The sequence below is a fragment of the Pan paniscus genome, chromosome 15, assembly GCF_029289425.2.
Source record: "Pan paniscus chromosome 15, NHGRI_mPanPan1-v2.0_pri, whole genome shotgun sequence".
In the NCBI taxonomy this organism is placed as follows: Eukaryota; Metazoa; Chordata; class Mammalia; order Primates; family Hominidae; genus Pan; species Pan paniscus.
In genome coordinates, this window is record NC_073264.2 from 45,939,109 (window position 1) to 45,962,228 (window position 23,120).

The 23,120-nt window shown below is 36.5% G+C and overlaps 1 long non-coding RNA gene across 3 annotated transcripts in view; it reads right to left on the reverse strand.

The window, feature by feature from the left end:
- The window catches only part of LOC134728892 (uncharacterized), a 405,206-nt gene that overhangs the window by 375,387 nt on the left and 6,699 nt on the right, over window positions 1-23,120 (reverse strand). For 2 of the 3 annotated variants that reach the window (XR_010109754.1, XR_010109753.1), the window contains exon 1: window positions 13,473-13,604. The exons of the other annotated variant lie outside the window; for it this stretch is intronic. This is a non-coding gene — a long non-coding RNA (uncharacterized LOC134728892). Of the gene's footprint in view, window positions 1-13,472; window positions 13,605-23,120 lie in introns of those variants that run through there. 3 annotated transcript variants of the gene reach the window in all.

The window sequence follows — 23,120 nt, forward strand, 5'->3', positions numbered from 1 at the left end:
TGTCATCTCAACTTAAAACTTACACTTCCTTCACATGTGTATCAGTCACCTGTCACGCAGTGGGTCTAGAGAGCAGGAATGAAAGATTTCTGACAACTGTTCTAACAAAAACATAATGAAATTCTTCTGATGAATCCCATTTTAACAGGTCATGGCATCAGATTGACGGGTCCAGAAATTCATTTGGTTACTGGAGCTTTGCAGGGGAAAATGAGGTCTGAGAAAACCAGCTGATAAAAAAGCACAGCAAAGGTCGAACAAATCAGAGAAATGATCAGCCAAATGAGCCGCAAAATTATTTATTTGCTTGTAAAAAAGAAATTAGCCATACTTTGTCATATATAACCAATACCTGTCTTACTTGATGGAACACACAATTGCCCACAAAAAGAAACAAGGTAGGGGTACTCATGTGTGCAGCCTCGGGGGGGGACTATTGGATTTTTAACAATTTGAAAACACTGGAGACATACTGAGAACCAAAATAATTAGGAAATCATTGTTGATTGAATCCAGTATCTTGTCTGTTGGGGCTTCCAGCTTGTTAAGGTGGTTATTACACAACAGGGAATGAAAGCACTGAGTCCAAGTTCATTTGGTTATTAGGTTTCTACTTACAGTTCATGTCCATCAGAATGTTCCTATGCTTACCTTGCTATTTCATCCTCCTGCTTTCAAGATAATCCCTTTCCTCTCTAAACGAACATTAAAGACCTGCTTGCTTCTCTTGGCTAACGTTAATCTTACACTATTTTCTTGCATGTTTCTTTCCCCTACAATATGGATTGCCATTAAAACTCTTGTTCTTCAGTGAGAACACATGGACACAGGGAGGGGAACATCACACACCGGGGCCTGTCAGGGGGTGAAGGGCTAGGGGAGAGATAGCATTAGAGAAATACCTAATGTAGATGATGGGTTGATGGGTGCAGCAAACCACCATGGCACATGTATACCTATGTAACAAACCTGCATGTTATGCACATGTATCCCAGAACTTAAAGTATAATAATTTAAAAAAAAAAGACTCTTGTTCTCTTTCTACGCACAGATCATCACTGTTCTAAACACAGGAAATTCATACTCTATGTGCTGTGTTCCATCCATAGAACAAGAGAGTACATATACCCACTCCTTTGTCCACTAATCCAGTATGGTACAGATGTGAGATGCAGCTTTATAGAGCCCAGTGAAGAGAGTTGCTTCTCCTCTCCTCAGTGTGGTGCTTACTCTATGTTTCAGTTCAGCATACTTTTGACATCTTGATTTGGTGCTGACAACCAGTGGCATTTTTCTCACATAATTACGAGTGACTATAATCCTCCAAAAGAGAGCAAAATACACTGTAAATGACCAAAGACATACTAAGTGTGTATACTATAGAGGGAGGGAGATCTTCGACAAGCAGCATTAAAACAGAAACAAACCGGGTGTTGTTGTTTTTTTTAACTGTTCATTTTAAAATAACAAAAAGGAAGTTATAAAACTTGTTCATAAGCTCCCTTGCACCCTTAAACTAATTTCCCCCAAAAGTGACATCTTATAAAACTGTACTACAATATCAAAACCAGGAAATCGACATTGGTAAAATGCTGTCAGCTACACTATTAACTAGACTACAGAATTTATTTTCACCATTTTTACATTCATATGTTTATGTGTGTTTGTGTGCGTATGTATAATTCTATATAATTTTTCCCACGTATAGATTCATGAAACCACTGCTACAACCAAAGTACAAATCTGTTCTATCAGCACAAAGGAACTGCTTCATGCTACCCATTTATATTTGTACCACCCATCCACCACACATTTTCCCTATCCTATTCCCTGGAACAACTAGTCTGTTCTCCGCCTCCATAATTATATAAATTGTAATCATATCAACCTAACCTTTTGAGATTGACCTTTTTCACTAAGAATAATACCCTTGATATCCATCCAGGTTGTTGCCTGTATCAGTAATCTGTTCCTTTCATTGCTGAGTGGTATTTCATTGTATGGATGTGCCAGAGTTTGTTTAATGATTAAATCTCTGAAGGATATTTGGGTTGTTTCCAGTTTTTACTATTACAAATAAAACTGCTATGAAAATTCATCAATACATTTTTGTGTAAACATAGGTTTTCATTTCCCTGGGATAAATGCCCAAGAGTACAATTGCTGGACCATATGGTAAGTGCATGTTTAGCTTTGTAAGAAACTGTCATATTATTTTCCAGAGTGGCTGTACTATTTTACATTCCAACCAGCAATATATGAGAGATGTAGTTTCTCCACATTATTATCTATATTTGGTATTATCACTATCTTTTATTTTAGCTGTTCTAATAGGTTTATAGTGCTATCTCCTGTGGTCAGAATGTATTTTTATACAATATGTTCCCATTAATAAGTTACAGCCTTCTACATTTCCCCATTGCTCATCGTTATAGATGCACTTCACATCCACAAGCCTACAGTTTTCTCTTCTCTCTCCTACACAATCTTCTCTCTTCTACAGACATACAACAAATACTCTGTAAAACAGCCTTCCATTTTGTTCTTATCTTTAATCTAAACTCTAGAATGTTGTAAGACTAGCTAGACAAGTGAAACTGACTTGACTTGCATTTAGGAATGAGAAAGCAAAGTCAAGTGCCTGAAGACTCCATAAAGTATGCACCTCATGGGTCTGATTTTTTAAATCAAATACAGGATTTCAGAGTCAGAAACTGTAGAGACTGCCTCCCATAGTCAGGCTAGTAGCTATGGATTCTATGTCCTATCAAAAAAGTGAGGGTCATTATATTCCAGGAGCTAATTTGGGACTGAGAAATTGAACTAATTTTATTTGTTCAGATAAAGGACTAATGAAAATACGAGATCTAGCTGTGGTGAAATCAAAACAGACACAAAGATTTGATTTTCATGGCTCCTGAGTAACCCAGGAAATCAATTACCTGCTGTGCTATCAAGGAGACCTTTGTGGCTATAGCAGCCCCAATTACTGGTACTTGAGCTCATACCATATATCTTAAATGAAAAGTCTTCAGTACAATCTACCCATTTGTTTTTACTGTCTTAACAATGTATCACCATGGGATCAGTAAGGTTGCAGAACTAGTTTTGATTGAAAAAATAATTTTGAAGTACAGAAGAACTGGCATCTGTTTTCTATATCACATATAAATACTTTTATAATATTCAACATACTGCTCAAAAATCCAGATAAATTTATCCAGTAAAAAAAAATTATTTAAAAACCTGTGTTCTGAAATTCCTCAAGGTTTTATTATTCAGGAAGAAGGCAGGGAAAAGTGTGAGCACATCCATCAGTGGTTTTAAATCAGAAAAATAATGAATCTTATGCTGAGTACCACTTTGGCAGAGTTAAAAAGAAAAAAAGTCATGAAAAGGTGAAAAAGAAAAGGTGATAATGAAGGTACATTTCAAATTGGAAACAACTAAAAGAAAGATTTTTAGATTTGAAAAAAAACATAACTGGATCAAAATATTTATATCAAAGAAAAAATCCTAGTCAATGAGCTAATATCTGCTTTTCTAAGAATAGAGCTTAAAACTTAGTAATATGGGTTGTCAATATAGAGTTTGCTGTGTAACAAACAACATGATCTCATTTGAAACCTGATACTCAAAATCAATTCAAACAGATTGGGAACAATTTTGTTATTTTTAAAATTATGTGTGCATGTGCATATGCACTCATTACTGATCTTATAGCCAATCTCAAGTCTCACTTGACACATCACATCTGGCAATTAGGAAACTGGTGAAGTTGTATTACTCTGTATCACTACATTACAAACAGGCAAGGATAAACTTCAGAACTTCAAGAACATAATTGTTAGAGAAAGAGAAATGTCAGGCATGGGTGGGAGAGTGGGAGATAGCTTCAAAAAAGAAGCAAGAAAAACATTGTGTCTTCAAGGAAGATACGTTTTTTTCTCCAGAATTATAAAATATGCTAATCCCAAGAGGATAAACTCCAAAGGTATCATATGATGCCATCTTAACCAACCAACATCATCCATCTTGCCGTTATTAGACTATCACCATGCTCAAGCGGAGATCTTTTAAATAGCATTTAATAGTCTTAAAATTACAGAATTAAAAATTAAAGCTCAGTTACACTTAAAAACTAGGGCTCTACTTTGGGAGGCCGAGGCGGGCGGATCACGAGGTCAGGAGATGGAGACCATCCTGGCTAACATGGTGAAACCCCGTCTCTACTAAAAATACAAAAAATTAGCAGGGCGTGGTGGCGGGCACTGGTAGTCCCAGCTACTCTGGAGGCTGAGGCAGGAGAATGGCGTGAACTCGGGAGGCGGAGCTTGCAGTGAGCCAAGATGGCGCCACTGCACTCCAGCCTGGGCGACAGTGCGAGACTCCGTCTCAAAAAAAAAAATAATAAATAAATTAGAGCTCATTTAATTCTAAATATGTATATTTTATATATATCTTAAGATATTTGGTTGCAATTATAAAGCATGATTTGAGGACTGACATTTTTCCCTAAAGTATAAATTTAGGAAAACTAAATACAAGTTTTCTTTCTGAATTTCGTAGAGAAAGAAAAGAAAATTTCCTTCAGTGGCTTGGCTGAATTCTACTATTCATGTGTCTAAGGCAGCATGACACCACTTAGATCATTTTTCTTCCAGTAGTTGACTTGTGAAAGTTTGAGGATAAAGTAGAGATCCATATAGGCACCCAAGACCCAAATGTTTCACATTGTTTATTGACAGTGAACTTCAAAGATGCACAATATCACTGGTAACTCTGAGAACAGAGTACTTCAGTTATCTATTTCTGGTTTGTTTGGGGTTTTTGAGGAATATGCTGAAAGATTCAATGTGATCATGTGCTCAAACTTATTAAAGTGGAAATCCATGTTTCCTAATTCTATGCATTTTGTTACTTTGAAGTGATGGGTTTCTGTATTGACTGGAAAGTTTCTTCACATAATTATCCTAAACCATAAGTGGCACCTTAACCTTTACAGTCAAAATGTTGAGAGATAGATATTGGAAACTTGTACTAAAAGATAGTGCTGGTGAGACAAGTAGAACAGCCTGCAATTAATATAATTTTTCACTCCCTTCAGATAAGATGTTAGTAGTAAAATTAAGAGAACCATAAAACTGTTATGATGATGACTTTATTAAAAAAGAAAAATGGCATTATGCTGATATTTAAAGCATTATCATAGAAGACTACTTTATTACAAATATATATACCCCTTTAGGCATTGTTCTTTTAGCTGTCCTAGGCTATTGATCAGCCAAACTAATAAGTCTGAACTGTTTTCTAATTCCTGTGTAAAGATGAAGGTATTGAAAACTTAGCATGAATACTAAAGAAGAAATATATGCACTAGGGAAAACGCACCTGTGCATTGCTATTCTCTGTCTGACTCTCTAACTGCCACCATTAATATTTTTTGTGTTTCTCACAGCTGTCAGGACGTGCTGGCTTCTGCTTTATTCTCAGCTCTTAAACACATCTTTTCAAGTTACATGGTTTGCATGCTAATGTTCAACCAAGGCATATTATTCAGTCTAATTTTGATCTTATCAAACATAGGACAAGGATTTTAAATGCAAGAACCATTCATACTAATTAGAAGAACTATTTAACAGCCAGTCTTAGGCTTCTGAAAGACTAAGGCAAAAATTTAAAATGAGCCTCAAAATTAAAATAATAGCAATAGCATAGAAATTTTTTTAATGTTCACATTTGTTTATTTTTTGTTTTAAATCCAATTGAGTGCTATTTTCAAATAATCAGAAATGTGAGACTATTCCATTTATACAAGATATGATCAAAGAGTTTCAAGTCGAATACTGTCTTAGAAATCATTTAGCACAACTCCATAATTTCATGAATGAAGAAGCTTGGAGAGCATGGAGAAGTTTGCAGTCTTTCCCGAAGTCACACTGTGACCTAAGGACAGAGTCAAGACTTAAAATCATACTGCTCTGTCTCCCACCATACAAGATAAGCTGAGATCAAACAGAAAAAAATGCTAAAGCATTTTTAAAATCAAAGCACTTAAGAGATATTTTTAAATTGCTTGTTTGATGTAGAATTTCTATTCAAGTCAAAATGATCAAATTTCCTTACAAGTCTTTTAGTTCTCCTTTTTAATCAGAAGTGATCCCATCGCCTCTACTAGATGCTGTGGTGGGAGTTTTCACATTTACCCTGTCAGAAGAACTGCAATTGATCAACATGCCACTTCTCAAAATCTCACACTATCCTGGTGTGGCCTTTTTCCACTTTATTTGGAATATTGATTGACTCAATGCTTAATAGAGGCATAGCTCTCCAAAGCAAACATTCCTTAGGAGACACAACTTGACTCACTCAAATGAATATTTGGACTATTAACTAGCTCACCATTATTTAAATGATTTGGCCTACCTGTAGGCTTACAGCCTACCCATAGGCTATCCACACAAAGTACATATTTAGGCCAGGCGCAGTTGCACATGCCTATAATCCCAGCACTTTGGGAGGCCAAGGTGGGATCACTGAGGTCGGGAGTTAAAGGCCAGCCTGGCCAACATGGTGAAACCCCGTCTGTCTAAAAATACAAAAATTAGCCAGGCGTGGTGGTCGGTGCCTGTAATCCCAGCTACCAAGGAGGCTGAGGCAGGAGAATTACTTGAACCCAGGAGGCAGAGGCTGCAGTGAGCCGAGATTGCACCACTGCACTCCAGCCTGGGTGACAGAGCAAGACATGTTCTCAAAAAAGAACTCTATAAAGTACACATTTGGGTTTCCAAGTACACAGCCCTCTACAATCTTGAAACCCATGTTCTCACTTACAAGTGGGAGCTAAATAATGTGTACCCATGGACATAGAAAGTGGAATAATAGACTCTGGAGATTTGAAAAGGTTGGGGGAGGAGGAAAGTGAGGGATAAGAAATTACCAAATGGATACAGTGTACATAATTTGGGTGATGGTTATACTAAAAGCCTAGACTTCGCCATTAAGTAATATATCCATATAATAAATCTGAACTTGTACTACCTAAATCTATAAAAATGAAAAATATATAATTTTTTAAATGATCAAATCTGAAGGCCATACTGAGCATACCTGCTGCTTTCATCATATGGAAGAGTCCACACGCACAAGAGAAGGAAACAGATGAGGTAGGCCTGCTTTGAAAAAGTTCCCAAAGATGTTCAAATTAGTCATTTTATCTGTTGAATATGCTAAGTAGATTGTTAATAAGATAGGCTGATGAGAATTTGTTAATTTTCCACAAGATATGGGGAAAATGTATAACTAAGTATTGTTAACTAGAAATTTTTTCAGCTATGAAGACAGAGTGAACCTCTCAAACTAAAGAGATAAATTTTTAATTACTTATACCTATATTAACTGGAAGTCTGAAGTTAGTAGAGCACTGTCAAACTAGTAGAAGGCAAAAGATACCTTATGTTAATAAATTGGCACATAACATGATTTTTGAGGCTATGTCATTAACTTCATTATATCGAACTACTTAGAGTTAGTTATATATGAAAATATAGGAACGTATAAACAAAATAAAACTCGAGGGAAAAATACAGAAAAGAGGAAGGACAGTAAGTAAAATACACATTGAGTAACTGACCATCATATACCTAATATATGTGAGAATCAATACATTTTGTGTTTGCCTTTTGGTCTGATCCCTGTGAAGCATGAAGAGAAGTAGAACTTTTACCTGCATTTCAAAGGAAACTTAGAGAAACAGAAGGGGTATAATTTTCCTGTTCTAAGACTAAATTGTATTCTCAGATATCAAGCTTCTTGAGAACCAGAATGAAAATATCTTTTAAGCCTTTTGCATTACACATTCACTCCTATAATCTCTGTTTTTTAATAGTCAATAAACAGTAAAAATCAACACAGTCTCCTGTTTGGGGAAAGAAGGCAATATGTAGACATCTTTAATTGGGAGAGAACCATGGCCTACAAATTCAAAGGCCTTTTGTACATTAATCTCTCCCTTCTTAATCATCACACTAATCTTGTAAAGGATCACAGAGATCCAGAAATGTCAAAAGATATAATTGCTGTATTTTGTAATTGTTGAGGATTATATCCTGAACACAAAGACAGATGGGAAAAGGCTTTTGGCCCAATTTCTACTGTGTGCTTGGGGAACAATCATAAGATAAGCAGAAGCCTGTTTGCAAATAGAGTAGCAAAGAATAACATACCCTTTGAATGAAATGCTCATTTAATGATATGACATTTCCTTTAGTGATCTAGAAATCAATTAGTTTTAACCCATTTCACTGTACTGACTACTAAAATGAACACAAAAGATTCAATGAGACTTCTTTGGCTTATACCAATGTGTCCTCCCTTCAAAATAAATTCACTTGGAGAAACTTAAGATTCTATAATGTGAAGTTTCACAAAAGACTTTTTTTCTCATATAATGGAAATAGTTTGTTGTATTATGCAGTGCACTTCATGTTTTCCAAGGCACATTTCAGTGGTTCTGCTTCACAGCACCCACATCTTCGTTGCAAGCAATGAAGTCTGTGTTTCTGTTATGGCTGTCACTGTTATTTTGACTGCCTTTAACCTGCTTGGCAACTTGAGAATCGTTTTGTCAAGATCTGCCCCCATAAAGTGGCCATGGCATGGCCTTTGTTGATAAACTGCTCTCGCTTCACTGACAGATACTTTCTGATGTCTTGAATATAGCAACAGTGATCCCACAGTGACAGCTAACACTGGAAAAATTCTACAATGCAATTTAACTACAAGATGTAGAAGAAAACACAGAAGACATAGGTGAATGGAATTGACGGGTCAAAGGGTACAAAGACAAACTCCTTCCAGGAATGTTTGAGAGTGCCTGGTTGTATACATCCTTGCCAATATTAGGTATTATGATACTTCAAAATCTTTGTCAATTGATTTAATTAAAAATAATATCTTGTTACAATTTGTATTTTTCTTATGAATGCAACTTAATATTTTCATATCTTAATTTGTCACTGCTATTTTTCACTGTTCACTTTCTCTGCCTGTTTTTCTATTGAGGGCATTGTCTTTATTGAATTGGAAGACCACTTTATATACAGAATACCAATTCTAAAGTTGAGAATATATTATGGGATAAATGACCAGTATCACTTTGATCTGAAATGCCTGCAACAGGATAGAGAAAATGTTATTCACTGAAATTCCAGAGGAGTTGGTTGGGGGGAAGTATATTTCTCTGCAGTCTCTACATGAAGAAAGAGTTGTTTTTGGAGTTTTGATTTTCAGAAGCTTGAGGCATACAATAGGCGTGAGAAAGACAGTGGAAAGTGTGGATGTGTGATGTGAATGGAAGCAATCTGAATGTCCAGCAATAGAAGATCATTAAGTAAATTCTAATATAATACACATAATGAGATGCTATGCATTTGTGGTCGGCAGCTTCTAAAATCATCCACGGTGATACCCAGCCCCTGATATGCATGCCTTTGTGTTATCTTCTCCCCTTGAATGGATCTAGTGACTTGCTTCTAACAAACAGAATATGGCAAAAGCCATGGGATATTGCCTCTGAGATGAGGTTACAAAAAGATTCTGTTTCTGTCTTAGTCATCCTTTCTTGCTCTCTCACTTCCTCTGATTGTATCCAGCTGCTATGCTGTGAGCTGCCCTATCAAAAGGCTCATGGGGAAAGGAATTAAGGGAGGCTCAGTCCAGTGACCTATGAGGAATGCAGTTCTCCCGGCACCATATGTGTGAGCTTGTAAGCAAATCCTTCCCCAGTTGTGCCTTGAGATTTCTACAGCCCCAACCCACATAAAAGTTTATTGTTTTAAGACACTAATCTTTGGGGTAATTTGCTATGCAGCAATAAATAACGAATGCAGCAGCCATTAAAAATGATAATGCAGATGTGTGGTTTGTATGTACAATGGGGGGATAGATGTGTGGGTATGTGCACATGTCATCTGTCCTGCTGCAACACGCTTCTGTATATACACTTAGTAAATAGGGGAATTATGGCACTATAAATTGGAGTTGTGCTGGTTCATATATGACTTTTTCTGGATAAGCAAAGCCAAAAGAGGAGGACTGGACTTCTAACCATCAGCAGGAAAGGAAAAACCCTCTGCTCAGCAGCTGCACTGACAGCAGGAGCCCATTGGCTATGTTTTAAGAAATTTAAAACAAGTGCTTAAAAATATAAAATATAGACAAGGCTATTTATTAAAGCATGATTTGCAAGATTTATAGTAAGAAAAGACTGAAAAAAAACCCACATTCCATCAGTATAAGATTGATTAAGTAAACTATGGTATACCAACCAATGAAGGACTATGCAGATATAATAAGAACCAATGAAAATTCTTTATGGTAATGTAGAGTGATCTGCAGGATTGAGCTATTAAATGAAAGACACCAAGAAACTGAACAGTGAACCTCATAAAAAAGGGAAATATCAGTATGTATAATATTTGCTAATATTTTCAAAAAGAAACTTACAAAGATACCCAAAAACTATTTAAAAACATAATACCAAATCCAATTAATGGATTTTCCTTGAATTCTGATTTGAGGAAAGGAATGACAAAAAGATTTTTTTTAACTGGAAAAACTTAAACATGGATTTGATATTAGATGATATCAAAAATTTTGATAAATTTTGTTAGGTGTGAAAGTGGCATTATATTTATAGGTTTTTAAAGTTTTTATCTGGTAGGAATATATACTGAGTTATTAGCAGGTAAAATTATAGATAGCTGCAACGGGATGGAAAAATATTTATAATTGTTGAAGCTGGATTTTGAATGCATTATTTATATATATATATATATATTTTTTTTTTTTTTTACTTTGGGGTATGCTTAAAATTTTCCATAATAAAAAGTTGAAAAACAAATAAATAAATTTTAAAAGAAGGTTTGCTCACAGACCTTTTTACTCAGAAAGACACAGCCCCAGAGAGGCGAGAGAGGTGCAGCTCTCAGCTCATGGCAGATTTCACTGTTGCCAGTGCCTACCTACCTTGACGGTAGCCCCAGTGGCTCAGAAATCTGTTTCCATCTGTATTGTGCATACTCCTGCTCAGTGTGCTCCCTTCCTATTCTTTTTTTTTTTTTTTCTGAGACAAAGTCTCGCTCTTGTCCCCCAGGCTTGAGTGCAGTGGCCCAATCTCTGCTCACTGCAACCTCCACCTCCCAGGTTCAAGCGATTCTCCTGCCTCAGCCTCCCGAGTAGCTGGGACTACAGGCACCTGCCACCACGCCTGGCTAATTTTTGTATTTTTAGTAGAGATGAGGTTTCACCATGTTGGCCAGGCTGGTCTCAAACTCCTGACCTCAGGTGATCCGCCCACCTCAGACTCCCAAAGTGCTGGGATTACAAGCGTGAGCCACCGTGCCTGGCCCTTCCTGTTCTAATTAAAGGGTTGATGGCATTACCACTTTATTGTCCTTGCATTTTTAAAATCTCCAACATACCAGCCTGCAGTCATGTTGAATTGTTGTCTGGCAGTCTATCTTATCTACCCAGATACTAGCAACTGTTTTTGCTGGTTCTCTGGCTGCAAGTTTGCTTGAACTTTGAATACTCTGCCCTAACCTTATTTTCCAATTTATCCCTGTCATTTTTAGGGTGCAATTTTGCCAAATATAAGGTTTTTTGGAAGTGCATACACTGCATTTTAGCAGAAATGCCTATACATGCAAACAATGTACAGATAAGAGCAACTTAGCAAATAATTTTTATATAGCATAATTTGGATTTTGTTGAAACACATATATATGCATAAGAAAAAAAGATTTTTGTAGTTGTTCATATAAGTTCTCTAACTTTTCTACAAGCATTTTTGTGGGTTTATAAAAGAAATGATAAGAGTTTTTAAAATTAAAAAGCAACTGATAGCCCAGCATCTGACCACTTATACAACTAGAAACGTCAGATTCAAGGGCAAAGAAGTGAAGATGGAGTAAATTCTGTAATTGCCTGTGGCTTAGAGAAGTCTCAACACTGTTCTGAGTGTCTCTGGAAGAGATTACTTCACAAACCCCACACCAGCAGAAGTTAAATTGTCCTGTGTCAGGGTGAAAAACAGAGTGGGCTGGGGGATTTAGGAGGGTGGGGTCGACTATTCTGAATCTTATTTTGGCAAAGGCTGCTGAAAAGCCAAAAATCTGGCAGTTATCAAGATGACATCTTAAACTGAAAGATATTTTGAAAACTCACATTTATAAAAAACCACCTTCTACTGCGATAGCCTCCTTTAATATATCATCTTCACAATATTTTTCATATATTATAGCTCTCTTCACTTTACAGACAAGGAAACACTCACAGATCTAACGAATTTGATGAGGTTATGAAGATGGTAAGAATAGAGAAGGGAATTCATTCTACCTCTCTCCTTAAAGTTTGTATTTCAGAGAAAATCACACATACTGTTACCAATCAAATTATTTTATAGGCACGCTAGTTTCTCAAGATTGGACTATCTGGGTGACTTTCAAAAATATCAGTTAATACTATCATGGTAAATTAATGCCTAGCATCATAATTCAGTTCCATCATTCTAATTACAACCAAACATAAACATTTGCCCAGAGATATGTAGTTAATTCTTGATTATCTTTACCCCTAGAATTGGAGGAAGGGGAGTTTATGTGAATAAGGAAGCCCACTTGCCCAAAGGCACACAGAAAACTGGAAGCCAGGAGTTAACTGTTTCTGTCCTTTCCTGAGAATGGGCACTGGGGCAGTGCCTCTTAGCCCAGGCTCTCTACAGGATCCCATAGAGCATAGCACATATAGTGGTCTGTCTGCTGATCTTTCTCTGTCCCTCTTCTTTCTCAACTGGGCCGTAAATATAGTTGACATTTCCCCTGAATAAATCCATACAAATTATGCCATCAGTTCAATCATTACATTTGCAGTTCAGGTTTAATTTTTTTAACTTGTTAGAAATCTTAATCAAGGCCTTATATGGCATTGCAAAGTTAACACCCTAAGGACCTCATAAGAGCCCTTTCTCCAACCTTGTTAGTATTTTTGCTTTCTCTCTCTTCCAAATTGCCAACTTTTCACACTTGCATAACCTGCTCCTTCGAACACTCCAGTGAGTACACCCTGATTTGCTATAGCTGCTGAACTATTTTCTCCTCTTTTGATTCTGCCCCAAACATTCATTTCCCTCATGTTTGGCCCTTAAAACTCTCTTTGCTGTCTATTCTACCTTCTCCTAAGGTCAGTCTTGAGCACTCAAGAAAGGTAAGGGGCACTGAAAACACTAGAATTCTGTCCACCAGGCCTTTCACATACCTATAACACAGATCACTGGCATTCCTGATGGAAGCCCTGAAGTCCCCCCATCACTCAATGCCTACTAGATTATTTAAAAAATCAGTTATGGAAATATAATTTTAATATTGAGTAATGTGATTCTATTCTGGTATTTAAAAATTAATAATACTCACCTGAGTCCAAGAGTTGGAGACCAGTCTGGGCAACATAGCAAGACCCTATCTCTGCAAAAGATTTAAAAAATTAGCCAGGCATGGTGGCACACACCTGTAGTTCCAGCTACTTGGAAGACTGAGTCAGGAGAACACCTAAGCCCAGGAGTTCAAGGCTACAGTGAGCTATGATTGCCACTGCCCTCCAGCCTGGCCAGCAGATACTGGCATAAGTGTTAAATCTCAGCTCTTTATAATTACATAATCCATTTCCCCAGCAGGCCATCTAGGACAATGGTCTTCATTGTGCTGAGTTGAAAATATGCTTATGGAACAACATAGCCAACCTCTATCCCCTGCAGAGTCTGTGTGTAAGATTTCAAGGTAGCCAAAAAGGCTTCACATGGAGCCAAAAAGCATTTAACTTGTTAAAAGCATTCCTGGGGAAGAAAAAATTCTCATCCTGTGGGATTAGTCAGATCACTTGAATACCTGCTTCTCATATTCTTATTTCCCATGATCTTGGCTATTTCCCCAGTTTCCAGGCTCTCTTGCAACTCTGGGTCGACTGTTCAGCTCTCCTTATTTTCTGATGACTCATATCTTCAACCTTGGCTGCTCCCACAATCATATCTATTGGCACCCAGCTTCAATCTGATGCCCACTTGGTGCTTTCTAGTTTTGACCCATGTTTGAACTCCCAGCCCTAGGTAGTAAGGGTGTCATGCTAGAAATATAGAAAGCTGTCTAATTAATGAACCTCTTGGAATATTATTAGGTACAGTAATATTAAGGCCCTGTTAAAGAAAAACAATTATTCTGGCACTTGTTGAAAGGGCAAAGAAGACTTTATTCAAGACTATTGCAATAGGTGTCAAGACTATTACAATAGGAGAGAGAAATTCCACTCAACTCCAAACACATTAAAGTAGTTGGGAATTTATAGCCAAGGAGTAGGAGGTGAGGGGTGTCAATGGATAGAAAATTACTAAGAAGAGGCATCAAGTGTAGCGGAATTCTTGCTAAACCATCTTAACATGATTCCTGCTGAAGTTAGTTCAGGATGATCAGATATCAAGGGTGTGGGATGAGAAATATGATCAGATATCAAGAGTGATCAGATACCAAGAGTGGAGAGACATTCTATAAACTGACTTAACAGGACTCTTGCTAAGACCAGACTCAGTAGGCTGGAAGACAGAGCCCTAGTTGAAAGAGGTTTCAGAGAAGCCTGTCTAAAGTTTGGTCAAGGCGAGAGTCTTTGTCAACCCACAACAGCATTTGTAAACAAAAGAAGGAAAGGGAGAAGGAAATTAACACACTTTTAATGACTGTCTGATTGTGACCCTGTGTCACTTCATGGTACTGCATATACATATTATATTATTTAATCATAAGTATTATGAGGAAGATATCATTATCCTCACTTTACATGTAAAGAAACTGAGGGTCAAAGAAATTAAATAATTGACTGTGGGATCAGAAGACCTGATTAGATGTTGACTTTTTACCCTGGTATCTCTAGTGACCTTAAACAAGTCACTAACCTCTGTAAGTCTCAGTTAATGTGCAAAATTGAAATAAGACACCCTCCTCCCAGAGCTTTAACAATTATCTTTGTGAGGATGACATCAGAATCTCTCTCTCTCAACTCTTATTTCCAAATTCATATGTCCAACTGTCCCCTACACAGATATTTAAAAAAATTAACATCCCAAATTGAACTTATTATCTTGCTTCAAAATACCTTGCATTTCTTTCTAAATTCTTAAACTCATTAGATAAGACCTATATCATTTTGCAAGCTAGAAACATCAGTTATACTCAGCTCCAAGTACTCATGACCCCTGCACCCAAACACACATACTTCCACAAGCAAATGCCTAGTTCTAAGAGAAATATTTCCCAAAGCCACCTTCTCGATTATGTCCTTATGATTGCTCCTTCTGCTCATGCTCCGATCATCCCACCTGGGCTGCTAGGAAGGCCTCCTGGTGGTCTCCTTACCAACAATCATATCTGCCCCAGTCCATCCTCTTGTCATCGCAGTTATATCCATGAAAGCAGAATTTAGTCATATCACTGTGCTGTCTAAAAACTCTGTAAGTCTTTCACTGCCTACCAGTAAGATCCAAAATCCTTAGCGAGACATACAAGGCCCTTCACAGTCAGCCTCAACTTTTTGTCAAGCACCACCTTTAACTGTCCCTCCCCACTGAGGGTCCATTCAGGGAACTCTCCCTCTCTATCACCTGTTCCCTCTCTGAATGTCCATCCCCTAATCTCTCATCTGGTAAAATTCCTTCAAGATCCATGTCAAATGTCATCTTCTTCCCTCAATCTCTTTTGGCACCATCTGCCCTCCTCCAGACCCCCACGGCTCTTTGTTCATACCTCTAGCATAAACCCTATGGTCTGAATGTTTATGTCCCCCTAAAATGTATATGCTAAAATCTTAACCCCCAAAGTGATGGTTTTAGGAGGTGGGACTTTTGGGATGTGATTAGGGCTCTGGCCTCATAAATGGGATCAATGTCCTTATAAAAGAGACTCCAGAGAACTCCCTTGCCCCTTCTGCCATGCAAGGACACAGCAAGATCATGGTGGTCTATGAACCAGGAAGTCAGCCCTCGCTAGACACAGAATCTACCAGCACCTTGATCTTGGACTTCTCACCCTCCAGAACTGTGAGAAATGAATGTTTGTGGTTTACAAGCTACCCAGTTTATAATATTCTGTAGAGCATCCAGAAAGGACAAAGACAGCCCTTAGCTACAAAGGAAGTAAATGTCTCAGACATGTTTCTCCTATCAGACTAGAAACTTCTTGAAGACAATAACTATGTGTGAGTCACACTTATGTCCCCTGAGCCTTACTTAATCTAAAACATCATTATACCTACAATTCATTTTCTAAACGACAAGATTATAGAAAATAAAACAGCTCTCTTTATCCATCATTTAAAATAAAGAAAAATGAAGACAACTGCAATTCAATGTGCAATGTTAAGTTAAACTCAATAAGGCTCCCATTCATTTAAAATTAAGGAAGAATAAGATCCAAAATACTTTTCCCCTAGGATTAAAACACATTATTGTATAATTATAGACAACATTTGAAAAACTGAAGTGTGTTGCTTCTTTAGGGACCTGATTTCTTTCATTCCATTTACTATTTTTGTGGCATTATGATAAGCCCCCTAAAGTCACTTCCTAAGTAGTTACAAGAATAAAAGAAACTTTAAATTAAATACCTTAAAGTTCTTCCTTAGGAATAATAATTCATCCCTGCCAATGACTTCCCCACAAATTTCCCAGGTTACTACAATTTTAAATTAAAGAATTAAATTATGAGATAAAAAAAATTGAAATTACTCTGCATTTAAGTAATTCTAAATGAATCAATAACAACTTAAAGGCATACAAACTCATTATTTCAGATATTTTTATCTGTTTTAGTTATCAAGCAGATGAGCTACAAATATTCTAAATTGTTAACATTTACGAAATATAATTGTTTTAATTATTACATAATCTACCTTGCCAAATATTAATTACAAATATTAAATAATAGACCTTAAATAAGTATATAATCTAAATAATTATTATATAATTTATCACCATATTTTATAGTCTATACGATCCACACTGACCTATCTAAAATTACTATGAATTATAATTTAAATCTTACAGTTAGAACTATTTCTGGGCAATGTCTTTCAACAGACACAACCACGTGGATGTTATACAAATTGTTCTTTGGTGTAGAATTTAAGCTGTCTTCTTTGCTCTAGTCTACATTTGCACAATACTATAAAGAGTATTTTACTTCCATGCTTTCTAAAAACTTGAAACATAATTTCCTGTAGATAATTTTCCAAACACTTCCTCCAGGTGATGTGGCCTGGTCAATTTCATTTCTAAAAAAGGCAGATAAAAATGTTATTTACCTTTTAGGTATATTTTACTCTGTCAGAGACTGCTGGTTGCCTACTCTATATCCATTCTCCCCTTCTTCACTAATGGAATTCCAATTTTGTTGGCTCCGAAGAAAGAAAAAGCAACCTCCCTTGCAGATGGGGGTGGCCATGGGATATAGAGCAGGCCACTGCTTGGATGTGAAAGCTGGGTTTTTGGAGAAGCTTCAGAAAAAGGGAGTATGATTCATCTGACACTCATTTTTGTCCTTTTTTTCCCTCCATTTTCCTTCTTTAAATCTTAAGGGCTGAAAGAATTGCAGACATTGCAGCCCCGACACCCTCAGCCACTAAGGTAATACCAGCATCATTCATTACATAAGAAAAATAAGCCCCTATCTTGTTTAAGCCACTGTTATTTGGGTTTTCTGTTTCATGCAGCAGAACTGAAATTTGTACCAACACAGCAGTGTCTTTTACTACAATCACTCAGTGTACCTATCTACACAAAAGAACAGCACTGCTTTTCACACATGGATTCTGTTAAATTTTAAATTACAGCACCTTATTAAAAGTCATTAGACAAATTCAATTTTACCTATATATGAGAACCTTTTGAGAGACTGGGTCCCAAAGGAAGAGCACAGTATAAAATAAAAAGCAAGACAATGACGGAAAAGAAGGTCAGCATCCTCAAAGACAGATTCCTTTACAATAGAGCTCTGAACAAAAATTAGGCAGAGTCCAACAGAGCTGTTTCTGAAAATAATGGCTATGTTAAAAAAAAGAAAGAAAGAAAGAAAGAAAGCCTAAAGAAGGAAAATACCAGAACAGCATAGCCTTTGAAATGCACAGAATGTTACAAAAATAATGATTTGTTCTATATATCTGTTCTTTAAATGGTAGCTTCATTATTTTTTTTGAAATGCCTTTATCTCCAGGACATCAGACATACCCATAAGTACAAAGTCACATATAAAAGATTTTGGACTCATTTTCTCATTCATTGAATATTTGTTAAATGCCTACTATGTGCCAGATATTATTCTAGGCCCTAAAGATATGGCTGTAAACTAGATCTTCAAAGCTTCTATCCTTAAGGAGCTTACAGTTTGAAGGGGAGGAAGACCAATGTAAACAAGATTAAGAGTGACAAGCACTGGAGAAGAGAAGGGGGGAAAGAGTGTGAGGTGGAAGGAATAGGTGCAATTTTAGAAAGGATAGCGAGGAAGCCTCGGAAGCCTCGCTGAGAAGATGACATTTAGTAAACATCTAAAGGAGGGAAGAAAACAACTATGTTGATACTTAGGGAAAGAACATGCCAGATAGGTGGGGGTGGGGTAGCAGGAGGCAGATGACAAAGTATTGTTGTGGGGCTGGAGCACTTACCGGGTGTGCTCAGATCCCACACAGTTGGAGTGATTTGGAACAATGTGATGTTGTCACAGTTTAGGCACCATTTATCCATTTATTCAACATTCATCTATAACATAAAAAACTTACATTTCACTCTCATAGTTTCTAATGACATTTGGGGGAGTAGAGCGAAAATTGTTCCAAACAGAATATAAACATCCAATTTTCTTGCCAAATGACTGAAAGACTAAAGTTCTCAGCTTTGTATTTTTTTAAGACAAAAATTATTTATTGGATAATAGTCTGATTATCAGAGTCTGTTACTACGGATCGTTTACATTAAGTGTGGTTACTCAGCATAAACTCTTTTCACAATGCTCAGTTACATTTTAAAACCTATACTTACCAAGCTTTTAAATGGGCAGTGTAACAATGTTTTTAGAAGGGAGTTTCTTATATGTAATGTTTTATAAAACAATAACAACAGTAGAATTCTTGATATAGCATAAGAAAATTCGCTTTTAAATAACTGATTATAAGGAACTGTATTTTCATATTGTCACTAATTTTTTAAAGTGATACCAGTCATGTATTTCTAGCACTTTTTAAATCTCAGATTTTCAAAAATGTGCTACACATATTAAGTACCAGTTTCAACCTCTAGAAGATTTTTATTCTGTTATACAAGTAATTTTCTGAAAGAGTCTTGCTTGTGTGAAGAAAATTAAGCACCTGTCTCAATTTCAGAGTATGTCTGAAAGAGTATACCTTAAAAGGGTTATATTCTTAGGGGTCAGAAATAGTGGATTGAGGTTTGTAATGTGTATCAAAATGCAAATTTTATTTTGATAGACTTTATGTCACTCCAATTGCCCCACTGGAATGTCTATATGAAAATACTCAAATCTACTGCATCAAAATGTTAAAACTTGTTGCTCTAAAACAAATATAACTTGACTGCCTATGAGCTTGGGGTGAGTCATTTATCCTATTATTCTCCCACAGGGAATCTGACTGCATTCAAACTACCCAGTTGGAGAATTCAGCTACCTTTGGAAAAGCTGCTATCAAAAAAGGAAGAGGAGCTCTCCTATCCTGCACAGGAGTTTGAATATGGCCTGCAGTGGCCATCATCACCTCTTCACAGCTAAGAATGCCAGAGTAGGTGTGGTGCCACCTTCTTCAGATACTTTTAGCATTTGTGAATTCACTATTGTAGAAGATGAGAGAATGGATTTTAGCATGTTCATGCTTGTTTTCAAAGTAAAACCACTTGATTTAGCCTACTTTATAGGTCCACAGTATTTTAAGTAAATAAATGATGACAATTGTCTCTTTTATAGATCTTTATCTAAAAAAACTTACAACATATGCTTCTATAATACTTACATAGCAGATATTGTTTCAAATACCCTAAAACTATTAATTCATTCAATCTGTCTGCCAATCCTAGCAGGTGAGTGTCATTATCACTTTACAAGAAAACTAAGCAACAAGAAGCTAAGTAATTTGCCCAGCATCACACAACTGGTAAGCAGTAAAACCAAGATTCAGACCTGACAGTGTGGCCTCCAGACCCTGCACTTTTAACCATGATGTTATGCTGTTTAAAGCAAGTTCTCAGTGCTATGATCTCTTCAAATGAAGCATGGCTAAAAATGTGAATCTGTTATTCTACAGATATTTGTGCATAAGCAAGGCACTGCCAATGACAGGTAGCCAAGGTACTTACCCAGTGATAGGAAATGAAAGACATAAATCCACAGAGACATATTTAGCACTACTGACTTGTAAACAATAGTTAAATAAGCCAAATATGTAGAACAAAAACTCTATGAGTTAAGAAGAAAAACTTCTAAACCAAGGTTATTAGCAAAGGATTCAAAGTGAGAGGGGGATTTGAGGTGTCCTTGAAAAAAATGAATAGGATTTGAGAAAAAGAAAGGCATAGAAAGGTCAGCTTGAACCAAGGACATGAAGAAAGAAAGCAAAGTTCTGTTAACAGAACAGCAAATCACATCAACTACTGGAGAAGCAGATTCACCAATATCAACAGATGGTCTAAGCATTTCTTTCTTTAAATATATAATGTTCTTTGAGTATCTTGGAAAAAGTAAGTATTTAAATTAAGCCTGAAAACAGAGTAAAATGCAAATCCATCCTACTTTTATTTTTCATTTGACTCATTGGATATCAAGGCCTTTCCTTGGCCTTTTAATTCTGTAATCTCCAAAATTCTACACAAGCAGTTTCTGTGTAACAAAGGATATCCGCATTATTATTTTGGTTCCTTTTATGTATTTGAACATCAAAATGCAAGCTTAAAGTTTTAATCCCCAGTTTTGTTTTATAAGCGATTACACAAGTGTCATTTTCAGATGCGTACTAGGCTTATTCTGTCAGAAGTGGCTTAGGGAGTATCAAAATGTAGTTATCCCTAACTTTTTAATTTACAGGAACAACAAATAAAACTAAATGAACTTAGATTGCTAACAAGTTTTTGCCTATGAACAAACTGTGCAATCACAAGCTACAGACTAAAAATCTGTAATATTTTGTGGCAAACTCCCTCTTCTCACATATGGATAGATATTATAACCCCAGTGCAGAAAATAGCAGTAACTGTAGATGTGAGTTTTAGATGTGCTAATATCCATGCTGAGTGAGAATACTATCTGTTAGATGGGCACATATCAAGCATGTGGGACCCTGATGTGTGTGAGCTGAGTGATTGATAGGCTATAAAGGGAAGAGGAAGCTTTAAGAAAGGCTGAAAGTTGAGAAAAATAAGAATATTAAGGTCTACAAAACTATTTTGCAAAAGACTTCGTGAAAGCAAAGAAAATACTTTAGAAGCACTGGGTTCCTTCAGCATGTGCCTTGAGTCACTTTTGTCTGTATCCACCTGGGCACTTTAAATAGGGACAAGCAAAAGTGCTATGCTAAACTTTATGCACTACACACAGAATTCAGAAGTCAAACAGTCCTGGCTCTGTCACTTAGCTGTGTGATCTGGCAGGTTATTTAACTGCCTTACTCTCAATTTCCTAATCTATAAGAAATGGAAGGATATATCCCAGATTAAAAAGGCAACTAAGCACCCAATGTTAGGAACAAGCCACACATACACACAAACACACACACACACACACACACACCCCAAGACTCATCACTGTGAAGTTCAGAACACTGATAAGAAAGATTATAGAAGGATCCAGAAAGAGAAATACATATATATATACATATATATATATATATGTATATATATATCATAGGAGAGATGACAGCTCCATGCATGTTATTGTCCCTGAAGACCTTCCAGTGGGACAAGATGTGGAGGTGGAAAACATGGATATTGATGATTCTGATCCTCCATATTTGTATTAGTCCATTTTCATATTGCTATAAAGAAGTACCCGAGGTTTGGTAATTTATAAAGAAAAAGAGGTTTCATGGACTCACAATTCCACATGGCTGGGGAGGCCTCACAATCATGGCAGAAGGTGAAGGAGAAGCAAAGGCACGTCTTACATGGTGGCAGGCAAGAAAGCATGTGCAGGGGAACTGCCCTTTATAAAACCATCAGATCTCATAAGACTTATTCACTATCACGAGAACAGCATAGGGAAAACCTGCCCCCATGATTCGGTTACCTCCCACCAGGTCCCTCCCACGATATCTGGGGATTATGGGAGCTACTATTCAAGATGAGATTGGGGTGGGGACACAGCCAAACCATATCAGTATGCCCAGGCTAATGTGTGTGTTTGTGTTATTTTTGTTTATTTAACAAAAAAGTTTTTAAAAAAATAACAGTAAAGAAATAAATAATTTTAAAATGGAAAAAGCTTATGAATAAGGATATAAAGAAAAAATATTTTTGTATAGCTGTACAATATTTCTGCATACCTGTACAATGTATTTTAAACTAAGTGTTTTTACAAAACAGTCAAAAAGTTTTAAAATATTTTAAAACTTTATAAGGTTAAAAAAAGTTATAGTAAGCTAAGGTTGATTTATTACTGAAGAAAGAAATACTTTTTACAAATTTGGTATAGCCTAACTGTACGGTGTTTATAAATTCCACAGTAGTGTACAGTAACATCCTGGTCCTTCACATTCATTCATCACTCACTGACTCACCCAGAGCAACTTCTAATCCTGAAGCACCATTCATAAGTGTCCTATACAGAGGTACCATTTTTTATGTTTTATACCGTATGTTTACTATACATTTCCTATGTTTAGATGTACAGATACCATTGTCTTCCAATTGCTTACGGTATTCAGTATAGTAACATGCTAAATAGGTTTGTAGCCTAGGAGTGCTAGACTATACCATATTGTCTACGTGTATAGTAGGCTATGCCATCTAGGTTTATGTACTATGTACACTC